General features: G+C 37.5%; 2 long non-coding RNA genes across 2 annotated transcripts; one reads left to right on the top strand and one right to left on the bottom strand.

The window, feature by feature from the left end:
- The first annotated feature begins 120 nt into the window (after positions 1-120).
- Positions 121-2,835, top strand: LOC113468001. Its single transcript, XR_003391882.1, has 2 exons — positions 121-587; positions 1,145-2,835. It is a non-coding gene; the product is annotated as an uncharacterized LOC113468001 (long non-coding RNA).
- A 2,092-nt stretch (positions 2,836-4,927) lies between these two features.
- On the bottom strand, positions 4,928-7,376 carry LOC113468002. Its single transcript, XR_003391883.1, has 2 exons — positions 7,318-7,376; positions 4,928-7,003 (listed from the first exon to the last, which is right to left on the bottom strand). It is a non-coding gene; the product is annotated as an uncharacterized LOC113468002 (long non-coding RNA).
- Between the last annotated feature and the right edge of the window lie 6,167 nt (positions 7,377-13,543).

The raw sequence follows: 13,543 nt of genomic DNA on the forward strand, positions 1-13,543 counted from the left end.
TACTGTTTTAATTAATTTTTATTTTTAATATTTAATCCTATAAACATGATTGTTATAGTTTCCCTCTGTAAATAACGTTCAAAATCCTGTAAACTGAGGTATACCCCGTTAATTTGTAAAAATAAATAAAATAAAGAAGCAGAGTGGAAAAATGCCCTAGGTAGAAAATGCCTCAAGTATTATCTACCTAGTATTTACTTTCCACTTAACAGTCTACCCCAGGGTTAGATATTTGTATCATGATATTCAGGACTCAAGGAAAAGATCTAGCTATACCTACCTTGTAAAATGTTATCGGGACTGATTAACTGTTTGCTATTGATAACGAAAAAGATAAAGCCGTATAAATGGCTCTGCATGCAAAGTCGCTTTCAAAGCAGTAGCACTGATAATGAGAAAGAAGGGTAAAAGGCAAATCCATTAGAATAAATTCATAACATTTACTTAGACATTTATTTTTATCTTGCCATTTTTGCATCATAAATAATTTAGAATTCTTATTGTACACCTAATGTATTTAAAACGAAACAAACATGACCTTTGAATCTCTTGAGCAGGGCAGACAATACATTGATAGTTGCAAGCAGGTTATTCAGAGTAGTAGATTCTGCACCCCAAGGAACGCTGACCAAAAATCCAATATTGCAATATAGAACACAGAAAATCATTACAGTGTCTTTCCTTTCAGGACCGAATTTAGGGGTGGGCCGAGGGGGCCCAGGCCTTCCATCGAGCTTCATTTTTCCTCTTTACTGTAAGCCAGACTCCAAAAATTTGGAGCATCCCCCGGTACATCACTGTTTGAACAATCGGTGAATCACTTACCTCTTATTGAAATGCCTCTACATGTCCGATATACCTGATCAATACTTGAAATATAATCAATTACTCCTTATCAGAACGGTTATTATTTTATACTCACTGATTCATCATCATCACTGATCAACAGCCAAAAGGCTGATTAAAATATACCCACAACTGCTGACAGTATAAAAATGCGTCTAAATCTGATTTTATACATTGTAGAAAATAGACAGTGATCTTGAACTCTGTCTGGAGTTCACACATGGAAATACGTTTACGAGGCTACTGGGGCTATTATATGATTAACTATTTGTAAAGGGATTTAAGATATTGCAAGCAGATTATCCAGAGTAATAGATTCTGCACCCCAAGAAACGCTGACCCAAAAATCCCAAAATCCAACATTGTAATATTTACTACCGAAAGGTATATAAGCAGTTCGAACATAGAAGCCCCTATAAAGTCATTACAGCGTCTTTCCTGTCAGGACCGTTTTTAGGGGTGGGCCGAGGGGGCCCAGGCCTTCCATCGAGCATCATTTTTCCTCTTTACCTACTGTAAGCCAGACTCCGAAAATTTGGAGCATCCCCCGGTACATCACTATTTGAACAATCGGCCCCCTCGACAAAATCCTGGATACAGCCCTGTTTCCTGTGAATCACTTACCTCTATATAGTCTTATTGAAATGCCTCTACATGTCCGATATACCTGATCAATACTTGAAATATAATCAATTACTCTTTATCAGAACAGTTATTATTTTATACTCACTGATTCATCATCATCATCACTGATCAACAGCCAAAAGGCTGATTAAAATATACCCACAACTGCTGACAGTATAAAAATGCGGTAGGTATCTAAATCTGATTTTATACATTGTAGAAAATAGACAGTGATCTTGAACTCTGTCTGGAGTTCACACATGGAAATAGGTTTACGAGGCTACTGGGGCTATTATATGATTAACTATTTGTAAAGGGATTTAAGATAAGTGCTACCCTCTGTAATGTGATATCTTATCATCTTCACCTCTAACAAACTAGCTAACTCAGTATGGTATCTATCAGTGTTGAACTAAATTAGAGGGTACAAACAAAGTATATCTCCTGCTCAATCTCTTCAATCAATGGTAACATACTTCATGCGCAATGCTGAGACCTCCCTTTCAATACAAACCATCGAAAAAAGTTGCATGGAATCTATATTGCACGTCTTTGTACAGCAGGAAAATAATGCACTTTTGATCTACGTATACATAGTAAGAACTTTTGTTGACACCACGTTACATGACACCAACGATTTTGACATGGAACTTTTCCTGATCTGTAAAGATGTTTTTATGCACCCCTTAACTCTGAAAAAGTTATTTACTTTTGTTTTTTCGATCTCTTATTGCCAATTCCTTCACATGAATTTTAATAAAATATACAAACAAAATATTTACATAGATTTTAGAAAATAAGGTATCTACAAAGAACCGATAAAGAGCGTCGAAATAAGTTTTAACTTAATTGCTAAACTGTGGTGGTTACATTAACTTAAGATACAATAAAGTAGACGTAAAAATTATGACTTCAAACAATGTCACCGTTTTATAGCACTCAAAAGTATAAGGGCTATCCGGGCTTGCTACCTATATGTAAATCTTCATCTGATGACCTCTTGTTCGAGCTATTTCAATAGATCCTAACGTAGCTCTTATTTTTGCTAGATAAGCGTAGATACAATTTAGTTTTTTAATTATTACTTTTAATAAGCACCTGCATATATTTATAGGTAATACCTAACTATTTACCATAATATGTGACATTAAATGTAAATAATTTGGCACATTGAAATAATTTTATAAATCCGAGGGCACCATAAAATTGGTTACAGCATAACTTGGTTAAGAAGGTTAAAATTGAAAAAAAATCGGAAGAAAGCTAGATGGATTCTAAAATATTAAGGGCTAAAGTTCAAGTCTCTACGGTAAATAATACGAAGAATTAGGTGTGTAAATAATTTGGCACGTTATGAAAGTTGCATAAAAAAAAACTTGACTTTCCTTATTAAAGGATAAAAAAGGTAATAACAGACTGTGACCAATATGGGCCAGTGAAAATTTCAGGGACAGAGCTATCGGCTACTAATAGACTGCTTAAGTTAAACTTAATTTTATTGGACTTTTAAGCAAATGTTTGTGAACAGAATAACGTCACACTTAAGTGGTCTATTGAAAGGATTTAAAGGGTTTACTTTGTTTTCAAAATTGTCGAAGCCTCCGATATCTCAATTCTAAAACCCTATCGGGCCAAATTAGACTATCCATCAGGTCAATAATGACTTACAAAAGTCAACTCCAAGCCATGCACGGTGATTACTGTTGACTAGGTACATCTAAATGAGGTGGTATTTGGTATACTAAGTAGAATTAGACGTAGGTATGAATATTATGCAAGCGTTTACACCCTGTCATCCCTGATGGCGAGGGTAAAATATCACCCATGTCCTAACAAATGAATGGAACCAATTGTGCAAAAATTGCATTCATGGTATCATGGGTAGATTCGAAAGGATTGACTCTCCCTTGCCTCGACCATAACAACTAATAATGCACCATCACTAATAATGCATTTTCATGGTAGATTATTGAGATGTTTTTTTTTTTTTTTAATGCTAGTTATCTCAATGAAGATCAAGGCAACAGACTTTTCAAATGAGGAATGGACTTATAGTGAAAATATAAATATAATTAACTATTGTTTTATAATCAGCCCAATTTGAGTCTAAATCTAGTCTATGTTCTCGGATACAAGGACGATAAAAGCCCACTCCGTGGATTAGATGTAGGGCAAACAACCCTAGAGCCTAGAGGATGAGTTAAGGGCGAAGGTCGGGGCAAGGGTACGGGTCTCATCAATATGGACGTGCATTCGCAGCACATATCTCAACATACATATGTCACTTCAGCTTATATATCTACACATGTGAATGGCTAAGAGGCAGGGCGGGTCAAGTCCAAAAAAGCGTTTTGAGATAAATGATGGGTCAAGGGCGAAGGTCGGGGCAAGGGTACGGGTCTCATCAATATGGACGTGCATTCGCAGCACATATCTTAACATATGTCACTTCAGCTTATATATCTACACATGTGAATGGCTAAGAGGCAGGGCGGGTCAAGTCCAAAAAAGCGTTTTGAGATAAATGGAGTCAAAGTTTAGGACTAGTCAAAGTTTAAATAGAGATAGCCATTTTGTTTTTGCTCTCATTTCAATACAACACTAAAGTGAAGTTCACAACCAATATAAAAAGTAGATCTTTTCGCGCTCTTTCCAACGATATAGATAACTCAGAAAGTCGATTTTTGGACTTAGACTTTTTACCCTCTGGAAAAAGTTGGAGTTCATAAAATCGGGCAGACTTACAAGCTGTTTACATACAGAGTCCGTTAACCTCTACTCTTCTACTTAAAGTAAATCCTCAGTAACATGGTGAGATAATGTAGAGATTACACGTGACATATCAACTGTCATGATAACGAGGGAAACTTGTTGGTCATAAATCAACGAAATTAAGTAGAGTTAAGTAACGAAATTAAGTTTATTAAACGAAATCAGGTTTAATTTACTAAACGAACGAAATTAGGTAACGAAATTATGTTTAATAGTGCCAGAGTAGAGGTTTTTACACGTGAAAGTAACATACCCACCCACCCTTATATAGTCGACAGCGAATCACTCTCACTAGAGCAACTATCGCTACTCGGTGCTACTCTCTGTAATGTGATATCTTATCATCTTCACCTCTAACAAACTAGCTAACTCAGTATGGTATCTATGATAGATAGATAATCTATCAGTGTTGAACTAAATTAGAGGGCACAAACAAAGTATATCTCCTGCTCAATCTCTTCAATCAATGGTAACATACTTCATGCGCAATGCTGAGACCTCTCTTCCACTACAAACCATGGAAAAAAGTTGCATGGAATCTATATTGCACGTCTTTGTACAGCAGGAAAATAATGCACTTTTGATCTACGTACCTATACATAGTAAGAACTTTTGTTGACACCAAGTTACATGACACCAACGATTTTGACATGGAACTTTTCCTGATCTGTAAAGATGTTTTTATGCACCCCTTAACTCTGAAAAAGTTATTTACTTTTGTTTTTTCGATCTCTTATTGCCAATTCCTTCACATGAATTTTAATAAAATATACAAACAAAATATTTACATAGATTTTAGAAAATAAGGTATCTACAAAGAACCGATAAAGAGCGTCGAAATAAGTTTTAACTTAATTGCTAAACTGTGGTGGTTACATTAACTTAAGATACAATAAAGTAGACGTAAAAATTATGACTTCAAACAATGTCACCGTTTTATAGCACTCAAAAGTATAAGGGCTATCCGGGCTTGCTACATATATGTAAATCTTCCTCTGATGACCTCTTATTCGAGCTATTTCAATAGATCCTAACGTAGCTCTTATTTTTGCTAGGTAAGCGTAGATACAACTTAGTTTTTTAATTATTACTTTTAATAAGCACCTGCAAATATTTATAGGTAATACCTATTTACCATAATATGTGACATTAAATGTAAATAATTTGGCACATTGAAATAATTTTATAAATCCGAGGGCACCATAAAATTGGTTACAGCATAACTTGGTTAAGAAGGTTAATATTGAAAAAAAAAATCGGAAGAAAGCTAGATGGATTTTAAAATATTAAGGGCTAAAGTTCAAGTCTCTACGGTAAATAATACGAAGAATTAGGTGTGTAAATTTTTTGGCACGTTATGAAAGTTACATAAAAAAAAAACTTGACTTTCCTTATTAAAGGATAAAGAAGGTAATAACAGACTGTGACCAATATGGGCCAGTGAAAATTTCAGGGACAGAGCTATCGGCTACTAATAGACTGCTTAAGTTAAACTTAATTTTATTGGACTTTTAAGCAAATGTTTGTGAATAGAATAACGTCCCACTTAAGTGGTCTATTGAAAGGATTTAAAAGGTTTAATTTGTTTTCAAAATTGTCGAAGCCTCCAATATCTCAATTCTAAAACCCTATTGGGCCGAATTAGACTATCCATCGGGTCAATAATGACTTACAAAAGTCAACTCCAAGCCATACACGGTGATTACTGTTGACTAGGTACATCTAAATGAGGTGGTATTTGGTATACTAAGTAGAATTAGACGTAGGTATGAATATTATGCAAGCGTTTACACCCTGTCATCCCTGATGGCGAGGGTAAAATATCACCCATGTCCTAACAAATGAATGGAACCAATTGTGCAAAAATTGCATTCATGGTATCATGGGTAGATTCGAAAGGATTGACTCTCCCTTGCCTCGACCATAACAACTAATAATGCACCATCACTAATAATGCATTTTCATGGTAGATTATTGAGATGTTTTTTTTTTTTTTTAATGCTAGTTATCTCAATGAAGATCAAGGCAACAGACTTTTCAAATGTGGAATGGACTCATGACTCATAGTAAAAATAAAATTAACTGTTGTTTTACAATCAGCCCAATTTGAGTCTAAATCTAGTCTATGTTCTCGGATACAAGGACGATAAAAGCCCACTCCGTGGATTAGATGTAGGGCAAACAACCCTAGAGCCTAGAGGATGAGTTAAGGGCGAAGGTCGGGGCAAGGGTACGGGTCTCATCAATATGGACGTGCATTCGCAGCACATATCTCAACATACATATGTCACTTCAGCTTATATATCTACACATGTGAATGGCTAAGAGGCAGGGCGGGTCAAGTCCAAAAAAGCGTTTTGAGATAAATGGAGTCAAAGTTTAGGACTAGTCAAAGTTTAAATAGAGATAGCCATTTTGTTTTTGCTCTCATTTCAATACAACACTAAAGTGAAGTTCACAACCAATATAAAAAGTAGATCTTTTCGCGCTCTTTCCAACGATATAGATAACTCAGAAAGTCGATTTTTGGACTTAGTCCGCTCTGCCTTTTACTCGTTCATGTAACTTCAGCTTATATTCCGGATGATATAATACTGATGGGAGGTTGAGTAGGAACCTGGGGTTCTATCTTGACACAGACAGGAGCCGTATCGTCATATTCCTCCCAAAATAACTCATCATCCTCCAGTTCATCATCTTCGTTGTCATGGCAACCATCCGACTGACACGCTGGTAACCAGCAAATTAGTAACGACCAGTTCTGTAAAGGTAGACAATGGTTTTATTAGAAAATCCAAAGAATTTGCTCTTCCAGTAGGTACGTATGGTAATTATGCTGAGCCAGCATAGTTAGCTTGGTTGGTAGCGGGTCTGCCTTGTAATCGCTAGGCCGCGGGTTCGATTCCCGCCCGGGGCGAATTTTATCCTGAACGGATTGTTCGTTCTCAGAACGGCTGGCTTTCTCCTATCCTATCTTCCTTCTCTCTTCGATTTCGGGACGATAAGTCTTCAGCAGTTACAGTTCCTTATATCAAATCTCTTGGGGAAAAAAAACTTGTAAGATAGGTACATTACCAGAAGAATATTCAAGCCCACATAAATGACAGAAAACAGGAGGGACTTGGAGGTGTCCACTATATGAGACGAGAAAAAATAATACATTCAAACAGAGCCAGCGGTCAATTTCGGAGCAAATATCCAAATATCTACAAGGGAGAGAAGGTCGCTTTCCTCTAAATAGGAACCGTATTTCCTGCTCGTATGGTCACCCACTATACTCGACAAATAAAGATAAAAGTAACAGAATGGGAGCAACAGGAAAGTACCTTGGCACTCGAAAGATGGCTTTCATTCTTTGAATTGCTTGCTGAAAAGATTAAAAGAACACGCCTCACGTATGACAAGAGCTTCCCCATTGCTAATATTGCATAACGAGGAATTATTGTCAACGTACAAGCACTTGTAAACATAAAAGAAGAGAGTGAAAAGTAGAAAGACAGATAGGAGAAACAAAAAAGCCTTGTGAAGAGGAGAGAGTACAATGTCGGAATGTGAATGGCAGGGAGAGAGTTGAATTAGAATTTTAATTCAAAGCATCATGAGAAAAAAGAACGAAATTTAATACCTATGGTTTGAAGTGTTGTTCCACCTGTGTCATTCCGGTAAAGGACATGACATGACATGTCCTTTACCGGAATGACAATTGTTATAGAGGTTTCGAAATCATACTATATTCTAACGCACACGTAGTTACTATGTATTATCTATTATTTATGTAATAAACTATGTATAGTATTTTAAATCTCCTGTTAGATACTGAAATGACGTATGAATTAAATTAGCGGTTAAAACTCATTTGATAAAGATTTCAATGGCATGTCCCGAGGTCTAGGCCTGGGGTTAAAAAAAAAATCTATACCTTGGGTTAACAAAGTGTCTAGGAGTCTAGATCTTGGGTTAACAAAATGTCTAGGCCTTGGGTTAACAAAATATCTAAGCCTTGGATTAACAAAATGTCTAGGCCTGGGATTAACAGAGGGTTTACGTGGTTAATAAACAAGTTCTCAAGTTTAGCAAGACGATAGAGAGATAGAGACGGCAGAGTAATATCTTTCTTGTCTTTCCGCTACGCCACAAAATCTTTTGGTTTCAGATTTCTCCCATTTATCCCTTTTCCTTTTTCCCTTCTCTATTTCACCCATCAGCACATTTCAGTCAAAAATCTAAATTATGAGACTCAGGCTTTTATCATTTCTTTCTACGCTAATTTTAATTTAAACTCTTTGTGGTGAAGCCAAAGGAGACGCTTCATAATTTTGAAATTAGCAGGTGTGGCGCTATAGAATATAATGCCTTCTGTAATTGTAGGTAATACAGTCGAACCTGTCTAAGTGGGGCCCGTCTAAGTGGGAAACTCTAAGTGGGAATTACTTTTTCTAAATACTTGGTCCGGAGCCTCTGTAAGTGGGAAAGGTTGCCATTTTCCTAGGTCCGGAGCCTTCTGCGGACCTCTGTAAGTGGGAATTTGTAGGAATGTGTGATGTGGATAGCACACGGCTTTCTATATTGGCTCTAGAATACATTAGGTACATATTTGAAGATTTTATGCTACATACATTGGGAATCACAGTCAAACGCCATCTATCCCTCCCTCTTTGTTTTCACATTTCTTCCTGTCTTTGTCTCTCTCCCCTGACACTGAAGAGGTTGTAAGGACAGAGATAATGAATCCATCTTTTCATATTTTTTTGTCGAGGAAAACCCGTTGATTGACACCATTTTCTCTCTCTCTCTTTCTCTCTCTCTCTCTCTCTCCTTGCGAGGAAAAATGTAAAATATTTACTGCTGGGTATTAGGGTTTTAGGTGGCAAGACGGGGAATTTATTTCACTTTATCGTGACAGATTTTGCTCATTAATTTTGTCTAGGTCCAGCACAAGTCTCGATTAAAATTCAAATAATAAACAATGTCTATTTGTGAGTCTACATTAGATAGAGATACTGCTAATGTCCCTAAAACCCTCACACTGTAGAATGTTCAATAAAGGCAGGCTGAGGCTTTCCCTTGAAGTAATACCATGCTTTGCTTGCTCTACGCACGCAAGCGTGTAAATAAAAGTTTAAACCGTGTTTTGTTGCACAAATCACTTGTGAGTCTACATTAGATAGAGATACTGCTAATGTCCCTAAAACCCTCACACTGTAGAACGTTCAATAAAGGCAGGCTGAGGATTTCCCTTGAAGTAATACCATGCTTTGCTTGCTCTACGCACGCAAGCGTGTAAATAAAAGTTTAAACCGTGTTTTGTTGCACAAATCATTTGTTCTTCTTTTCTCTCTGTAAGTTCTTCCAAACATCAGTACCTATAACTGACTTTCCTGAGCAATAACAGCAATACAATATGCTAGAGTGAATGGACACCAACGCAAATACACCCTCTAGTCTTTCTAGTGCCTCAAGATTTCTTGTGTACCTCTTATGACAGCTTGGTTAGATTTCTTTTATTTCTTCCTTTTCCTTATTTGTTTTTTTTTTTTTATTATTTATTTACCCTGTATTAGATTCGACTTGACAACCCTGTATTAGACTTGACATGACAACCCTGTATTAGACTTGACATGACAACCCTGTATTAGACTTGACATGACAACCCTGTATTAGACTTGACATGACAACCCTGTATTAGACTTGACATGACAACCCTGTATTAGACTTGACATGACAACCCTGTATTAGACTTGACATGACAACCCTGTATTAGACTTGACATGACAACCCTGTATTAGACTTGACATGACAACCCTGTATTAGACTTGACATGACAACCCTGTATTAGACTTGACATGACAACCCTGTATTAGACTTGACATGACAACCCTGTATCATGACTACACTGTATTAGACTCGACATCACAACCCCTATAAAACTCGACATGACAACGCTGTATCAGACTCGACATCACAACCAAGTATTAGACTTGATATGAAAACCCTGTATAAAAGTCGACATGACAACCTTGTATTGGACTTGACATGACAACCCTGTATTAGATTCGACTTGACAACCCTGTATTAGACTTGACATGACAACCCTGTATTAGACTTGACATGACAACCCTGTATTAGACTTAACATGACAACCCTGTATTAGACTTGACATGACAACCCTGTATAAAACTCGACATGACAACCCTGTATTAGACCCGACATGACAACCCCGTATTAGATTTGATATGACAACCCTGTATTAGACTTAACATGACAACCCTTTATTACAGTTAACATGACAACCCTGTATTAGACTTGATATGACAACCCTGTATATTCCATGGATTAACCCGAGATCCAGAAACATGGGATGCAGTCAAGTGGAATCAAAATGTACAAGAGATGAGGAGTTATGGCATATTAATTAAAAATTCCTACATCACAGAGTTTCGTGTCATACATGTGCCAATTTGAAGCCATTCTGTTTGTTCTAATTGTCATCTTCGATTGCAGGAGGGTCGAAATTTTGACGAATTCCTATGGGGAAGACTCTGTTGACTTTGTGACATCTAATAGTTATGTACCTACATACAATGTACATGTATGAAGGGTTGAATGGTAGAGATTATCCTAGGCCAATAATTTAACCCTTTGTTTGTAATTTCTTGTGTGTGTTTGTGTACATAGAATTATACCTAACCAATAAAAAGTCGTAAATAAATAATTATGTTGTATAATGAGTTATTTTTAGTCAGCTCCCATGGTGTAGTGCTCATTGAACTCACCTTGCACGCGGAAGACCCAGGTTCGATTTCCTGAGATCGAAAATTTGGAGCAACGTGGATAGCACACGACTTTCTATTTAAGTGATGAATTATTATGAGACAAATAATGAAATGACCCCACCAACCTCAGTGATGTAGAGGTTAATGCGGTGGACTTCGAATCTGGAGGTCGTTGGTTCTAGTCCAATTCAAGTCATAAAATTAGTGTCGTGTATCAACATCAACCGACGATATGACATTTGTGACAAAATAAATATCCATACGTCACACATTAAATTCTCAGGATTGAAGAGACAGCTGTGGAGTTTCAATTACAGTTTTGTTAATGGAAATTGAAAAATGAAAATTTCCATTTTCTACCCAATGGTGCTGAGTTTTCTCTCAATTAAGTACGGCATGAAGTATGTGTATGTGAAAAACAGTGGTGTGGGCCGGAAATGTTTGAGTGTTTACCTGTTTGGGTACACTGAGAGAAAAAAAATGGTGACAGTGACAGGGTGCCACAAGTTTAGGGTGGAAGAACTCTATTATTGGGTTACTTCCCCTAATTTAGGCTGTTGGAATGCTATACATATTATTTCAATTACAGTTTTGTTAATGGAAATTGAAAAATGAAAATTTCCATTTTCTACCCAATTGTGCTGAGTTTTCTCTCAATTAAGTACGGCATGAAGTATGTGTATGTGAAAAACAGTGGTGTGGCCCGGAAATGTTTGAGTGTTTACCTGTTTGGGTACAATGAGAAAAAAAAATGGTGACAGAGGGTGCCACAAGTTTAGGATGCAAGAACTCTATTATTGGGTTACTTCCCCTAATTTAGGCTATTGGAATGCTATACATATTATAGTGTCGAGCTTTCCGATACCCGATATAGAGTTCAATGTTAGAGTGCCGGAACCCAGTCACCCGATTGGGCTGACGGCATCCTAGTTTTTTTTTCTCAGTGTAAGAAGATGTTTTGTAGGTTCAACAGTTTGGCACTTCAATAATAATTTATCACCATTTACTATTTATTAAAGGAAACCGCAAACAAAAGAAGAGTATATACCTAGTTGTCATAGTAAAAAATTGCTGTCCAGATTTTTCTTCGCCAAAACTGTGAACTTATATGATGACTCCGAAAATGTCAAAAAGATCAGTGCCCCCCTTTTATAACACGCGCCAGCACTGTTTGTTTTGGTTCCATTGTTGAACTGTTTGATTCCTTTCGATACAATTTAACTAATTAATTTTACTTTGTCTTTAATCTAGAGGAAAATCCTCTGTCCTCTTCTCTCGCTTCCTTTGACTTCTGGAACTTGTATTTGTGTTCGATTCGAATGGTAAAATAATGTTGATAACCCCCGGGACTTGGGATTCTAGCGAGAGCTTAGGAGTTTCATATTTCAGCAAAAACATTGGCTTCCCATTTCCTAATTGGCCAGAACATGACTTGAAAACCACCTCAGTTTGGTCCTCTTCTCTCGCTTCCTTTGACTTCTGAAACTTGTACCTATTTGTGTTCGAATGGAAAATAATGTTGATAACCCCCGGGACTTGGGATTCTAGCAAGAGCTTAGGAGTTTCATATTTCAGCAAAAACATTGGCTTCCCATTTCCTAATTGGCCAGAACATGACTTGAAAACCACCTCAGTTTGTTTGAAATTTATCTCCCCCTCTCTTTTCTCATTACTGGGAAATATTTTAGTACCTATGGGATGGGCTTTTTTTTAAGAGTTTGACAGAGGAAACTGTAACTGCTATGGTCTTATAGTCCCGAAATCGAAGAGAGAAGGAAGACAGGATAGGAGAAAGCCAGCCGTTCCGAGAACGAACATCTATGGGATGGGCTTTTTTTTTAAGAGTTTGACAGAGGGAACTGTAACTGCTATGGTCTTATCGTCCCGAAATCGAAGAGAGAAGGAAGACAGGATAGGAGAAAGCCAGCCGTTCCGAGAACGAACATTATCCCATCAGGATAAAATCCGCCCCGGGCGGAATTTTTTGAAATCAACCCCAATCAGATTGCTTGATCCGAAGTTAATCCAAATACGCTCACTTGTGGCCTCGGCCATCAATGATCTACTAGTGTGGTTGCTTGTCCAAAGATAGTCTATTCGTACTCAATCTACAAGCATCCCCCTATTTGGGTTCTGGGGCACTCTATTCGGGTTTTGGGGCACTCTATTCGGGTTCTGGGCCGATTTCTATTTCACTTCGGGGGGGCGGCTTTTGTACTACAGGGTTGGGGTCGTTCCAGGGTTGTATTTCGGCCGAGCCGAACACGAGATAGAATAGATTGGTGACCGCCAGAATTATGAACGTGAGCCAAAACACGAGCCTCCATTCCGACATTGTACTCTGAAATGAAAATTGGAGTTAAATATAATGGAGCAACCTCCGTGGCCGAGTGGGTATCACACTAGGCTTGCACGTAGGAGGCCCGGGTTCGATTCCCGGCGGGGCCGCAGTTTTTTTTCGGCTCTGTGCTTGGCGTTCAGGGTGCACTTGGCCTCGTGAAGACAATTGAGTGGCTACTTTTATTGAG

The sequence above is a fragment of the Diaphorina citri genome, unplaced genomic scaffold (assembly GCF_000475195.1).
Source record: "Diaphorina citri unplaced genomic scaffold, Diaci psyllid genome assembly version 1.1 scaffold619, whole genome shotgun sequence".
Taxonomy (NCBI): Eukaryota; Metazoa; Arthropoda; class Insecta; order Hemiptera; family Psyllidae; genus Diaphorina; species Diaphorina citri.